Source organism: Strix uralensis, chromosome 16 (assembly GCF_047716275.1).
Source record: "Strix uralensis isolate ZFMK-TIS-50842 chromosome 16, bStrUra1, whole genome shotgun sequence".
Taxonomy (NCBI): Eukaryota; Metazoa; Chordata; class Aves; order Strigiformes; family Strigidae; genus Strix; species Strix uralensis.
The window spans coordinates 15,164,921-15,177,592 of NC_133987.1; the positions used below are offsets into that span (position 1 = coordinate 15,164,921).

The following is a 12,672-nucleotide window of genomic DNA, read 5'->3' on the forward strand; positions in this document are numbered from 1 at the left end:
GGGTGCTAGCAAGGTTTACAATCCTTTTATAAGGACTGTTGTAGGACAAAGTTCTCCTTAGCTCTTACTCAAAGATAGCCTAAATTAAATTAATATTCAGTTGATCTGTTTTCTACAATATGTGATTTTAAGAAATGCAAGTAGAGTCATAAACAAAAAAGTTCAGAAACTATTACTCCAGGATTTTGTAATACTTTGTAATTATAACTTATTTCACGTGTTTACTCTTTCTTGACATAAGAGCAAGAATTTTGGGTATTTGCAGAATCAACTCAAACTAAGCATAAACCCTTTTATGTTTTTCATATGAAGTCCTTAATATCTACTTAACTGTGAGCTATCTTCTTGAATTGAAAATAGACACACTGGCAATACATGCACTGACTTTTCTTAATTTGCAATTACATACACTTTTTTCCCAAAGTTTCAATTTTTTTTCTATAGTCATTCTTTCCAAATCTTCCTCTCTCAAATAATATTCCTAACATCCTGTTGGCTAGCAACCTACTCAAAAATAAGACATAACTGATACATATATTTGTCAATAGTATTTCTTGCTTCTATTCTTTTTCTTATTTCCAGTTTATTCTTCAAACCATGAATCTTTCCTGATGTTTATCAGTTTAAAATAACTGTGATAGCAGCAAGTCTGGTGATGCTAGTAATGTGCAATTGCTGGGTACATCTATTGTAATCTGGAGTTACGTTTGTTTATTTTTAAAGCAAGATTCAAGTTCTAACGTGTATGAATTTGAAAGGTTGCATGATTCATGTGGTACAGAATGATGGCAAACTCTTAAGTATTTGGTAATAGAAAGAGTACCTTTAGACCTTCCCGCCCCCAGCCACTAAAACTGGGATCAGAGTCACTGAAATTCGACCCAGAATATAGTTGAGAGGTAGTTCAGAGCTACTCTCCTGTGGCTTCAATTGATGAAACAGTGACATTTGAAATTGTTGATTTCTTGGCTTTAGCTTCTCTCAACACTCTTTAAGGGAACCAGTATCATAATGACTGAATAAAAACCCTTACCTTTACTTCCCCACTAACTTGATGCAGCTAACATACACGTATTACATACATATAAGAAGGCTCAGAAAAACTGGTGCTAAGTAAAGGGGAATTAAGAGGAGCCTGTAGAAAACGAACACTTTAGCACCATTATCTTCGCTTGTCTTTTCTTCTTGGAATCGGCAAATAGGTTCTGGGGAAAAAAAAATAAAAATTACTCCATTGTAAAAAGCCAGAGACAGAGAGAATGTACATGACTGACTAAATGTTTTGATAAGGTTGTACGAGGAAATATTCAAATGTTTTAAAGCTTCAGTGCCATTTTTCATTTTGAGTACAAAATGTTAAGAGTTCATCTCCCAGACTTTTCAGTACAAATAGGCTGGCTGTTTTTTACTTGAGTTTTGATCTGTATTTTACAAGTTTCTCCACAGTAATTAAAAGGAAGAAATATTCTCAGCCACACAGTCTTGAAAACAGGGAAGAAATGTTCAGTAGATTTGCTAGCCAATACTTAGCTAAGATTAATTCTTTAGTCTTACTGAACTTAGTAAGGGTAACCAGGGCTACTACACTGCTATGGTGATTTGTTGTCTAAACAGAAGATGTTGCTGCAATATATCAAAACGGGCTTGCATACATACTAATTTTAGTGTGATTTTTTTAGAGTGTGGCAAAATTATCTTCATCCACTACTGCTATAAAGCTGTCTTCATAGAAATATTAAATTGGGGTAAATAGATATTGGTTTCTTAGCTTGCATTTTACCACAGATCTGTTTGAAGAGCTGCCCTCTGTAAATAAAAACATGTATTTCATTTCTAGGGTCCTCTGTCACTCAGCGTTATGTCTCTTTTCCTTCAACTTTATCATCTACTGATAAAGAGCAATAGACTGTAGCTATTAAACAACTGACATTGTTTCCAAACTGGAATTGTTATTCAGCAATGCAGTCTTGTCCTTGAGCTCCCAGCTGCTTCTTCAACTGTCAGAATGCCACTTAGACCATTCTCATTTTTATTCTTTCCCTTTGTTTATGAACAGACAGTGGTCAGGTGGCAAAAAAAGTCTTGCAACTGATTTGCCTTTTTTAATGGCTACTTTTCTCCCGTAAGTTTGCTCAGCAGATCACAATGAATAGTCTTTTTATGGAGACTCAAAGTAAAACCACACGTAAGTCTCTGTTTATGGGATGGTAAGGTTTACTATGAGCTAGGTCCAAAGAAGACTAAACACCGTTTTAGGAACTATTAAACTAGCAACCATAGCTGGGATTACTGATTAAAAGATTTTAGGCAGGGGCCTTACAGGAGGATTTTCAAGAACGCCAGAGTAAATTTATAATTTTTGAGGGTAGAATTTTCAAAATCACTACTAGATCTATCACTTATGTACTATAAATTTGTAAAAGTTTTATTTTTATATCACCATTCCCCCCTGCTCCAGCTTGTCTTTGATAACTATAGTTCAATGGAATTCAAATTCCATCAACCCTAATTCAGAAAGCTCGCAAGTATAAACTGGAATTTTACATACTTGGATTAGCAAAAAGAGAAACAAATTTCCACGTCTGGATTCAGTGAAATAGCTCTGGTTTATCTCTCTTTAGTGACTACTACCTATTATCCACAGAAACATACTAACATTCAAATTTCTAACATATACAGAACCATCTCCCAAGTCATTCAAAACCCAGGAGTTTCCCCCACGAAAGTGGCACATAATGCCTAAACTTGACATTGCTGCATTTCAGTCCCCCTAAAAATAAGCAGCATCATTCTAATTTGAGTTATTTGTGCAGAGCTACTCAGATCCCATTAGTGTATGCAGTGGGACTCATGCATTATAATCCATTTTTTGACCATCCTCTTGAGTGAATTGAATGTCACGGGGCCCCGGGGCACCAGGAATGTGCAGCTGCAGTGGAGGTCTGTGTGTCATATACCCACAGCATCATTTAACACTGACTTAAGTACATCTTACAGTTTCTTTATAACTTTTTTTCTCATGATGCTGTGTTTGCATTATTCTCAGATTCTCCATTCAACTTTTATCTTTCTTCTATTTTTCCTCTAGAATTTTCTAATTTATTTCTTTTTTGCTTCTCCTACCCTAATGATGTCTGTCTGTATTCTTGTCTATTTGTTTGCCTTCAAGAACACTGCTTAAATATTGCTGCGATTAGTGATGTCTATTGAGCACAACTAACATTGAGTTCTTTGCAAGACTGGCTGCACTGGAGCCTTGTCCAGTACTTAATATCCAGGGGCTTATATAAAAAATGTACTGTACTTCATTTTCCTTTTGGTCTCAGACTTGAGGCATGTCACACTTGGAAAACTGACATGGAGAGAAGACACAGAGCAGCAGACTGGCAGTTCTTGCCACATGTAATTCTTATTTTTGTCTTGGAATTTTTTTTTTGAACAGATTAAAACCAGGCCAAATATAGATACAATAAAATTATAATCTGTTGATTTTATAAATTATTCCTAGCCCTGGAAAACTTTCAAAGCATTTTTTGCATGTAACAAAATTCTTGGAATCTTACATACAGATAGCTGAAGCTGCAAATTTTCTTGTGGCATTTATATCTCATGGCCCTTTTAACACATTGCAGTAATACAACTGACAAGTTTTCAGAGCCTGCAAAAACTCATATTCCATCCATAATCATTTATATCAGGACACAGGAGATCAGCAACAACAAAAATATTAATGCCATGTCTCTTACTGTTGTCTAAATTTTCTTTAATGAAATCCCCCTACCTACTTCCTCCCACTGTCAGGATACGCTTTGTTCCTTCTTCATCTTTAAAATCTGTTAAGTGTTGGAAAGAACTATGGTCTTTAAAAATCAACATACATTTGTGTTAAACTATTACATGATTCTAACTGCTAAAGTCTATGTAACCCACTTGTTTCATTTGTTACAGATGCATTCCGAAGTGAAATCCACCTTTTCTGTAACTTACAGAATGCCATACTACATTTATAATGCTTGTAGTCTGAAAGCATTATGTTATGACCACTAGTTGGAGGCAAGAGACGCTCCTAACACGGAGATGGCCAGTATGTACATGTTCAGATCACCTTCAGCTATACCACAACAGTAAAAATCTAGAGATCCTTCAAGAAAGGAGTCCTGCCCATACCAAATATGAAAAAATACCTAGAAACTTTTGAGGCATGTCCCATACAAATCTTGGTGCATAAGGTACTATCTATACAGGCAGTCTTTAAAGATGTCTCAACCAAGCCTTGAATTGCAGCAATAAATCTGCTGTATTATAGTTCGTATAACTATTACAGAAATTAGGTTTTTTAAATATTAGCATTATACTGCATATCACTAGCTGACAGAAGTCATAATCAAGGTTTTCTTTTTCACTTTAATAGTTACTTGATGGAAGGTTTGAATGATCACATATTAAGTAATCTGAATTTTTTCCGCAAAGTGTTACTGATATTAAAATGCAGTGGGTTTTTTCCTTTCTCAGACCCATCAGCTTCTTAGGGATCCCTGACATACTTCTAGTGGCTTGAATAACACATGCATTATTACCCAAATAGAGGAATTTCAACTGATCTCCACCAGGAATCTCTGACTCTCCTTCACTCATTATCAACTTTGGCAATAGCATGTAACATTACACATGTGCATCTGCACGTGCATGTACACACACAGACACAGAGTATCTGCTGTGTTGGGTAACATGAGCCTGCACATCTTCAGTGTCCACGTCTCTGAAAATGACCCTGAAAAAGTAAGCTAAGCCCATCCCTGTTTCTATATATAAAACTGTTTGTTTAATTGGTGGACTGCACCAAGAATAAATAATGAGGTAATTCTGAAGATCATTCCCAGAACAGTCATCGAGGATTGTTTCTGCAAGTCAGAGCTATCTCCTCTCCTTTGTTGCTTTTTTTTTTTTCCCCAAATGGTTTTATTGTCTGAAGGTGAACAGCTTTTCTCTACATGCAATTTTAGGAACAGTACAATATTTCAAGAATGAAGCATTCTGCACATAAGTGAGGTTTTGGAGTGCTTGTTTACTGAATGTAAAAATAAAATACAATTTTTTATATAATCTTTTATATTAATACAATAACTGTCTTTTTTAATGACTATGGACATAAGTGGAACTCATGTAACTTGAACTGTTGTGGTTGAAAGAATACAACCTCTAGTCAAATACCAAACAGACCCTATGAGGAGAGTACTGTGCCTGCTTGATAGATTATAAAATTAAGAGCTTAATTCTGTCACGGACTTCATGATATATTTACTTTATCTCACAAACAGGGAGCCAGAAAAACTAAAGGCAAAGGGATATGCCCAAGCTGACAAAGCAAGTCTATGATGAAGTGTAAAATTGAAACTAGCCACTAACTCACAGATTAGTTTATACCTTAAAAGTCTTATCTTTCATAACCCTCCATATGCTTTTTCACTTCTGATATGCTGTTATTTATTACCAGTTTAAGGTAAAAGTCTTCATTTCAGTAAGTGTCTAGCGATGCTCTGACTAGCATACACTGAATTTTCTCTTGATTCCTATGACTGATGCACTGATTCACTAAGCCAGTCTCTGCCACATGCAGAAACATTCTGTCACCTCCAGTATAGCTTTGGGACCCAATATGGCACTAACTCACCAACAAAACCTTTCTAGAAGCCAGTTTTATCTCACCTTCTGGGTTGTCTCTAACTACTCTGTAGAGAGGAAAGCTGGGGATTAAATGGTAGCATGGAGTCAGGAAACAAGAAGTTACTGTTTTGCTGCTAGACTTTTTCAGTTCAAGTCCTTCTTCAAACAGTGAGTTTCAAAACAGTACAGAGAACTTCAGGCTGGCAGGCAGGACCCTGCTCAGACTTAGAAAATCTGGATTTCTAAGCAACTGTAATTAGCTTGACCCTTATTGTTCAGGCTACACTGCTTAAACCAACAGATCCCAAAATAGGATCAGGGCCAAATCAGTTACGATCTGGTTTATCTATTTATCTAAAAGGCTCATGTGGACTTAATTTGCTGTTGTGTGTTAAGAAATAATGAATAAATAGAAAGGATTATGAACACATGTTTGGCCTAAAGAAGCACAGAGAATGCAGTCATAGCTTCAATTTTGAAATGTCTTATTTCATCATAAACTTAACTTTCAAAGCTGACATGGGGATTTTGCTACATAATGCCTCATTTTCAACTAATTGCATCGTAATTGAACATTCAAACCTTCAACTGGGAAACTCAAATTAGCATCTATGTGATGGGTTTTTTTCAAATGTGTGTAGATATCAACTAGAGGATCTAAACATCTTATAAGTACTGTATAAAGTAGATTGAAATAGAAATGAGAGCTCTTTAATCAACTTTAGCCAAGGAAGAGGTGAAACTGTGGGAAGAAATGGTTATGCAACCCAGGAAAGAGGAGAGAGCAGAGTCTTTTCAGCAGAGGGACCTGTGTCCTATCCCCTCTTCTGACATTAACACTTTTGCTTTACCTCTTTGCATTTGAGTATCTGTAAAGACCTACACTTACTGCACTAGCTATCTATTATTTAATTATTTTGCAGTTCTTATAATGTACCTTTTTAGGAGCCAAAAGTCCTTCTTCAAACACAGGCAAATATTCCATACACCAGACTATTTTATTCTAACTGTAAAAAAAAAAAGGGGGGGGGGCACAAATAAACACTAAATTAGATACTCAAGTTCAATTATTTACAAATCAGCAGCTTAGATTCTAGCTCTAGTTCATTCTATTTCATTTTATGAGAGTGCATTATAAGTGTAATTGACCTAAGAATTAGTATTTCCCAGGGCTTTTTCATTCCTTATGAAGGTTAAACTTACTTCTGTAACTGTGCTATTAACATCTGCTCTGCCTTTCAAGCTACCTGTTAATATGGGGAGAGCACAAAATTGTTGCTAACACTGAAGGACTTTCCACAGATACCAAAAATAAATTCATTTATATTAAAATAGCATTAAAATATCTAAATAGTTTCCAAACACAGTACACATAGCTGGGACTCACTGTACCCATTATATGTAACAAGTAATATCACTCCGCAGTGTACTCATATATCAGACTACTTGCTCATCAAGACTACCCCAATTTTTATAATTACAAATCCACCTTAGTTCCCAATAGTTCTTTAGTTCTTTTCCTCACTGGAACCAATATTTGATCATGAATAGTTCACAACACTGTACACTGTTCAGAAAGTCTATAAGGTACACACTGGTGGAGCCTGAGAATACATCCTCTAGCCTTCTCTACACGTCCACTTTTTTGTTCAGTGTCAGAGCACTAGTAGCAGGCAAGTCAGCCTCTGCAGCACGGCTATTCATATGTACATTAATTAGAAAGTCAGAATCAGCACTTTCATAACTCTACTATTCTTCCTGCGTCTCTTAAAATAGGATCATGCAGCAAAAATGTATAAAATTGCAGTTCTTCCTAACTGCACTTCTTTCTAACTCTGTAACACATACAATCACCTGCCGCTGCTACGTGAGATTATTATTCTAGCTGGCAAAAAACAAAACAAAACAACCCAACTTGAGGACCCCTGTCTGCACTGTTTTAAATTATGGCATGTAATGTAAAGTCTATCTTTCTTACAAATCAGACAGCAAGATGATCTTTTTTACAGTGCATTCTTTCAGAAACGTTAAATATTCATTACTTTTATTAGTGCCTATTTACATATTGGTAAATGTTGTCCTACTTTCTTATAAAAAGAACTATCCTTTCTGTTTGTTTAAATGGATTCATATGCCACTGAGGCATACAATGAGGGAGATAGTAACTTCTAGGCTTTGAAAACTCAAGTCTTTAAATATACTTTTATTAAGTAATAAGCATAATTGATATATGATGACAGTCTTTACAAAAAATCTTATAATCTGCTGGTTTATCCCTAATCAATATCTTGAATAATTCACCCTGAATTTTTCTCACCTCTGTAGGTAGAGAAAACCAGTAACCTTACTCGAAGGTGCCTTGGTTTAGGGCTAGAAAACAAAGAAAACTTTTCTAAATAACTCCCACACTATGTTGTGTCAAAATCACATTTTAAAAGTTGAAATTCACCCAGCAAAGAGTACAAACATCCCATCAAAGACTTTTTACCACCTGTCAGGCAAGATTTCATCTGGTGGCATGTATCAGATAAATATGAACATGTATCACTGCTTCCTTAACTATTTGTGCAAATTATTTTTTCAGTTGGGTATGAGGTGCTTATATTTTAAGCCTACCAAATTGATTAATGACTTGGTCAACATAAGTCTTGGTTCACATGGAAAGCATCCGCAGATAAATAAATCAAACACTACTTGCCAATTTATAATATTGTATTTATGCTTCCACCCTGTGCATGGTGAATGATGGCAGTGGCAAGTGAATCAAACAGGAACTTTACAGCTTCCCAAATGCCACAATCTGAGAATATTTCATTAGCAATATTTAGAAAATAATTTTTTCAATCTGGGATCTGATTAATTTCGTAAGGAAAATCAAACTTAGAAACAAAAGCAACCCTGGGCTCTTTGAAAGCATAAAAAAAAAAGACATATGAAGTCAAACTGTTGGTGAATCAGGTGTGAGAGGAAGTTGCAGAGGAGTTAGAGCAAGGGTTGGTGGTGAATGGTGCTAGTTGAGACAGAAGTGTGTGCTTAATAAAAGAACCATCTACAGAACCTGCATAGCCTGTGGTGCCCTTTCCTCCTTCCTAGGACACCTCTGTGTCCTATTCCATATGGATCAGTACACATTATGTGCAGCACAGTGGGACAGAGAACTGAAGAAGCCTGAGCTAGAGCTCTGTGGCTGAATCACAGCTGCACCAGCATGAGTATGAGCGATAATAAAACTGGGTTACACGACTGAGCCAGTCACACAGTCCTAATCCCAAGGAACAAGCAAAACAGGGACATGAAAATGATGGTGCTTAAAAGGTAGGATGAACATGAATAATTAATTTTCAGGGAGTGCAAAATGATGTGATCACCTTCAGATTCTCCCCATCTGTTGCTAAGCAGCATTCTTTAGTCACAAGCTTTGACTTACAAAATGAACAGCAGCCTCCGCACATTTTGCTATTTTTACATTTTAAACTGTTCTTTTGCCAAGCTTTCATTATAGCTATATTTCAAAATGCTCTAGAACAAAATAAGATTTGCACTGAGACATTTGCATCCCTTGGGAAAAGGTCTCAGTTACTACCTGGGACAAGTAGCGCATGGACTCTCCTGTAAGGAATGAGGAGAGCCTCCATCTCCCACGTACCCAAGTAACTGCTTTTTCCCTCTCAGGTCTGAGCTTTACATAAGAAATTGAACCTGCATCATGGAAAAGGCAAGAGTATCATACATTTGGGTTTGTATATTCACCATCAGTTTCAACCTGCATAACAAATCCCAAAATTTTTCCCATGGTGGTGGTGAATTAATTGTATTAATTCTTTCAATCTGTACTAAGGATGTTGTTACAATGATCAGACACCCATTTGATGCTCTGGGCATTCTGACAAACATTGAAATTAAATCAACAACCTCTCTGTGTGAGAAATTATCTCTCTCATTTAATTAGAAGTAAAGGGCTGGCTGCCAATGTTCCAAAATTAATACCAAACATCCCAGCTGAAAACACCCTCTCCTCAAATGCTTTGATGCACTACCAGAAATTTCAGAAATCCTTGTTTTTGAAGACCAAGAGAAACAATTGACAAAGAGTTCAGGATCTTTCACAAACTGTGGGCTACTAATAACCCACACTTAGCTCCCATGTGTCTGTGATTTAAACACAAGACACTGGTAACTTGGTTAAACAAAATGAGTATTCATTTTAAAGTGTGAATTGACCATCAGCTCCATCTTCTTTGCTATTCATGAAATGAACAAATCGTGAAGTAGAATAACATTGGCAATCCTGTGGAGTATGTGGCCTGGAGCAGAAGATGCCTTCCAAGGCAGAATGGGCTGAAACAGGGGACACAGGCACCCCATAGGAAGAAATAACCAAAAAAAGGGAAGCTATTAAGAGGATTGGAGGAAAGAAAAGAATGGAAAGATCTGGATAAACAGTATATCCAGACTATGTGCACAGCTGGCAGATTATAATGAACCGTTTCTGTTGAGCCATGCTTGACTCCTGGTTTCTGGGTTTTAGGAGATAATATGTAACATTTATGCGGCAAATCAAAAACTCAGTTCAGAAAATGTAAGAAATAACTGTGCATGGTAATATTTCAAACACTACAGATACACCTTCCATTCAGTTACTACAGAAAAAGCTAGCAATACAAAAAGTTTAGACGATTTAGTTATAATCAATGAGAATGACTGCTTCTTAAACAAAATACTATTATAACAATCTGTGCATTACTACCACTGTTGAAGGCAGATCAAGCTCAGACCTCAGTATTTTTCATAAATTAAGAAAAGGTTCAAGAAGGTTCTAGTTGTATGTATTTCTACTTTTAACTTTGCATTTCAGAAGATTACAAATATTTTCAGTTTTTCAGAGACAAAGATATTTAATGAAGGTTTGCCTTTAATGTTTGTCACTGGTTTGTTTGCTCTTCAATCTGGAAAAAGTAAAAAATAGGTTTTAGCTTTTAATCTTAGCATCATTAACATTCAACCATCAAACACAAATGAAAAAACAGAATTTAAATGCCACTAATAAATATCTATTTCTTGTGACAGACTAATCAACCTTCAGTGCAAGACTGAATTTCCAATTAATATAAATAACTGCTGTTTGTTAGTGCTACAACCTAATGTAGTAACAGTCAATGTTCATGCGTTATAATTATTTTCTCAGATGTAACCCTAAGTTTAATACTGTTTTCTTTACGAGAAGCCACTGATGGCCTCCAGTGAGCTCCATTCAGTAAGGTCAGCACGACTACGGTTGGCAATGGAGACTAAAACTGTTTGCAGTTTAGTTTGTAGTTTGTCCCCTCTATATAATCACTGGGCTAAAATCATTATAAGTTTCTCTAGAGAATACAAAAAAATTATGGCAGAGATAAGGCCAGCCTACTGTTTCTGTAACATGGCTGTTTCAAATTAACAATGGTTTATATACTTACTTAACCTACCAATTTAACTAGTTATCCAGTGGGAGATTTTTGTATATTTTTGATTTTGTTCTTAACTATTATGCTGATAAATGCTGTCTTTTTCAATTTCCTTGTCATACAGAAATAAGAACTGGTACTGTGGTTTACACTAAAAGTCCATCTAGATCAGCATCCTCCCTCTAAGAGTAGCCACAACGGGACATTTCACATAAACATCCCCATCCTTTGTTTCCTATTGGACTTAAGGAGTTGTTAGTCTAGGAGAGAACCAGCCCTTTTTATCTATGCTGCCATTTTGTAAGAGCCTTTGTAACAGGCGTGTTAAAAGCTTATACAAGTCCAAGTAACACTGTATCAACAAGTCATCTTATCCACTTCCCTCTCAGTTATTTGAAGTAACTCAAAAAGACCTTTGGAGAAAGGAGTCATTTTTACATTGCATAGCATGCTCTGTCAATCTTGTTTTGATCTCAGGCCTTTAAGAAATATATTGGAATATAATAATTACAATTTATATGACAGAAGCCATAGTTCTCATTCTAGTTTCAAAATAGCTTGTTCAGTTGTAAGGTAACTGCACAACTATTCTGTAATCCTGCAAGTTACATGGCAAAATTGTGATATTTACTCAATGAATTCTACCAAGAAATTAAATATTCCCCATCAAATACATAGTTGACACTTGGCTGTGGCAGCCAAGACTAATAATTGCATTTATTTTTCTGCAGGTAGTCCAAATCTTTGCAGACACAACCTGCACAAAATGGTGAAAGAGCACAGATGATAGGTATTTGCAAAAGCTAAGATATCCCCTACTTTAGGACCTACTCAAAGAAATAGGGATTTATCTCTTTGGAAAGTGAAAATAAGGTAACCATGTCTGCAGTGTTACTAGAAAGTTTACTCTGTATCTTCCTTTTCCCTCTAGCTTGGACATGATCAAAATTTCCTAACAACAAGCAATTTCTGCAGTCATATCCTGTATTTGAACTTCTCTCGAGCTTCAGTATTCATTGTTCCTTTGTGGACTGTGGGTACTTCATAGATATGCTGGAAAAACTGGAACTACTTTCTGACAAAAATACCTGGAGCAGTGAACAAGTATTACAAAATGCTTTTCTCAGCATTTGAATTCTAAAAACATGTAATTAAACCTCTTAAAAGGTTAATCATTTGATAAACATTCAAGTTGAGCAAAACCCCTCATATCCTATGTACTAATTGCAGCCTGAACAAGAAAAAAACAAAGGGGTTCACTGGTGCTCCTGGGTAAAGACAGATTTATAGAAATTATCTGAAATGCTTAATTTTCAATGTCATACAAAAATTTATTTTACGTATATACGAGTATATTATTTTCAGTGCTTCAGTGAAGGTATTTCCAACATGTTCTAAGGCAGCATTTAAAAATTCTTAACAGTTTCAAGACATTCTTATGCCTATAAATAACAAAAAGTAAATAAAAATTCTTATGTTTAATATAATTCATTTACATGGCATTTATCTTTGTAGAGAGGTGTAACTGTATGATACGCTTCATCTGAGTGGGTGCTAATTGTGG

At 35.7% G+C, this 12,672-nt stretch overlaps 1 long non-coding RNA gene across 6 annotated transcripts in view; it reads right to left on the minus strand.

Annotated features, from left to right (window-relative positions):
- Positions 1–12,672, minus strand: part of LOC141950576 (uncharacterized) — a 29,125-nt gene that overhangs the window by 11,983 nt on the left and 4,470 nt on the right. For 5 of the 6 annotated variants that reach the window (XR_012631088.1, XR_012631090.1, XR_012631091.1 and 2 more), the window contains exons 2-3: positions 6,602–6,671; positions 1,034–1,205 (exon numbers count right to left, since the gene is read on the minus strand). This is a non-coding gene — a long non-coding RNA (uncharacterized LOC141950576). Of the gene's footprint in view, positions 1–1,033; positions 1,206–6,601; positions 6,672–7,981; positions 8,035–12,672 lie in introns of all 6 variants that reach the window. The other variant, XR_012631087.1, reaches the window with a different exon arrangement.